Source organism: Elephantulus edwardii, unplaced genomic scaffold (genome assembly GCF_000299155.1).
Source record: "Elephantulus edwardii isolate Elephantulus edwardi_28Jun2011 unplaced genomic scaffold, EleEdw1.0 scaffold00239, whole genome shotgun sequence".
Lineage (NCBI taxonomy): Eukaryota > Metazoa > Chordata > Mammalia > Macroscelidea > Macroscelididae > Elephantulus > Elephantulus edwardii.
The window spans coordinates 2,561,821-2,564,903 of record NW_006399989.1 but is presented as its reverse complement, the minus strand read 5'-3'; the positions used below and the strand labels follow the sequence as shown (position 1 = coordinate 2,564,903).

Genomic DNA, 3,083 nt, shown 5'->3' with positions numbered 1-3,083 from the left:
GCAGGAGTGGCATCCACTTCTGAAATAGCTTGCCTCTGGAAATGCTATTAACTTGGAGAAATGAAAGTTATACAAGTTTTCATGTCTTTCATTGATAGGGTCACTATGAGTCATCTATGAGTCAACACTTAACAACAACAATCTCAAGATTGCATACTATATGAGGAAAATTACAAAACATTTACTTCAAGAAACAAAAAGAGATCTAGAGAAAGATATTGTGCTCATTGGTAGGAAAGCTCAATATCCTGGAAATGACAATTCTACAAAGGCAATCTACAAATTCTGTGCAGTCTCAGTACAGATACCAATTCCATTCTTCTATGAGAGGAAAAAGAAAATTTCCAATTTTGTCTGGAGTGGAAAGAGACCCCAAATAAGCAAAGCATTACTGAAAAAGAGAAACAAGATAGGAGGCATCTCACTTCCTGATCTCAGGTCTTACTACACAGCCTTGGTGGTCAAGACAGCATGGTAATGGTACAGCAACAGACACATAGATCAATGGAATAGAATTCAGAGCTCAGAAGTCAAGTTGTCTACCTATTATCAACTGACTTTTGACAAGTAGATGAAATCCATTAAGGGGGAAAGTGACAGGGTCTTTAACAAATGGTATCGGCAAAACTGGAAAACCACCTACAGAAAACTAAAGCAAGGTGCATACCTCACACCACTAAAGACTGTAAAATTCATCAGAAAAAAAAAGCCAGGAACAATTCTAGAATCCCTAATCTATCTCATGAATATATTTACAAGCATGATTAAAACCTACAACCAGGAGAAAATAGGCAAATCCAATCGTCTAAAAACCATAAGGATGCACATAAAAAAATCTCCTCCAAAAGGAAACCCACAGACTGGGAAAAAAATTTGACAATGACATATCTGATAAAGGATTCATCTAAAATTTATATCATTACTCTAGCACTTCAACAATAGAGAACACAATAGGTAGAGAATAGGTAGAGAATAGAATAGGTAGAGAACACAAACGCAAAATGGGCACATGATATGAATAGACACGTGAACAAAGAAGAACTTCAGATGGCAAATAAACACATGAAGAAATGTTCAAAATCCCTAGCTATTGCAGTGTGCATCTTGCACTCTGTCCCTCACTCCTCCCTGATGGCCTCCTGCTTGCTGGCCGCCCTGCAGAGATGCTCCAATTACCAGCCATCCTTTGGCAGATGAGACCAGTGTCTAGGACACTGGCTCCACACCTAACTCAGGATCAAATTTGGTGCAGATGCTCAAGCCTTAATGCTTCAAGGTATAAACCTTACAGCATTGGCTGATGCTGTAGCTATTACTATGAGGCCAAAGGGAAGAATAATCATTATTAAACAGAGTAGAGGAAATCCCAAAGTCTCAAAGGATGGTGTAACTGTTGCAAAGTCAATTGACTTGAATTAAAAATACAAAAAAATATTGGGGCCAAACTTGTTCAGGATGTTGCCAGTAACACAAATGAATAGGCTGGAGATAGTACTACCACAGATACTGTATTAGCACACACTATTGTCAAATAAGGCTTTGAGAAGATTAGCTAAGGTACTAAACCAGTGGAAATCAGGAGACGTGTGATTTTGGCTGTTGATGCTGTAATTCCTGAGCTTAAGAAACAATCTAAAGCTCTGATAACGCCTGAAGAAATTGCTCAAGTTGCCACAATTTCTGCAAATGGAGATAAAGAAGTTGGCACCATCATTTCAGATGCAATGAAAAAAATTGGGAGAGAGAGAGTGTCATCACACAGTAAAGGATGGAAAAACACTGAATGATTTATTGGACATTATTGAAAGCATGATGTTTGACCAGGGCTATTATTTCCCCATATTTTATTAATACATCAAAAGGTAAAAAATGTGAATTCCAGGATGCATAAGTTTTGAGTGAAAAGAAAATTTCTAGTCCATTGTATCTGCTCTTGAAATTGCCAATGCTCAACATAAGCCTTCGGTCATAATTACCGAAGATGTTGATGGAGAAACTCTAAGTACTCTTAAATTAAATAGGCTAAAAGTTGGGCTTCAGGTTGTAGCAGTCAAAGCTCCAGGTTTTGGTGACAGTAGAAAGAACTAGCTTAAAGACATGGCAATTGCTACTGGTGGAGCAGTGTTTGGAGAAGAGGGATTGACCCTTAATCTTGAAGGTGTTCAGCCTCATGACTTAGGAAAAGTTAGAGAGGTCATTGTGGCAAAAGATGATGCTGTGCTCTTGAAAGGCAAAGGTGGCAAGGCTCAAAAAGAAAAACGTATTTCAAGAAATCATTGAGCAGTTAGACATTACAACTAGTAAATATGAAAAGGAAAAACTGAAAGAACATCTGGCAAAACTTTCAAATGGAGTAGCAATGCTGAAAGTTGGTGGGACAAGTGATGTGGAAATAAATGAAAAGAAAAACAGCGTTACAGATGTTCTTAATGCAACACAAGCTGCTGTTGAAGAAGGCATTGTTCTTAGAGGAGGTTGTGCTCTGCTTTGGTGCATTCCAGCTTTGGAATCACTCACTCCAGTTAATGATTTTTTAAAAATGGTATTGAACTATTAAAAGAACATGCAAAATCCCTGCAGTGACCATTGCTAAGAATGCAGGTGTTGAAGGATCCTTGATAATTGAGAAATTTTGCAGAGTTGCTCAGAAATTGGTTGACGCTATGATTCAAGGTTTTGTGAATATGGTAGAGAAAAGGAATCATTGCTCCAACTAAGGTGGTAAGAACTGCTTTGTGGGGTGCTGCTGTTGTTGCCTCTCCATTAACCACAGCAGAAGTTATATTCACAGAAATTCCTAAAGAAGAGAAAGACCCTGGCATGAATGGAATGGGTGGTAGTATGGAAGGAAGCATGTTTTGATTCCGAGAACAGTGCTTTGTTGTTGTTCTTATGTGCCATAGAGTCATTTGCGACTCATAGCGACCCTATGTACAAGAGCCCTAAAAGCCGTTCTATCCTGCGCCAGCCTCGCTGTCTCAAACACATTCATTCCCACCACTCCACTCACAGAATAGATCCATCTCATTGAGGGTCTTCCACTCACCCAAACATGATGTCCCTCTCCAAGGACCAGTCCCTCT

General features: G+C 39.0%; 1 pseudogene; it reads left to right on the top strand.

Annotated features, from left to right (window-relative positions):
* Positions 1–1,163: 1,163 nt before the first annotated feature.
* On the top strand, positions 1,164–2,862 carry LOC102860735 (annotated as a pseudogene).
* The last annotated feature ends 221 nt before the right edge of the window (positions 2,863–3,083 follow it).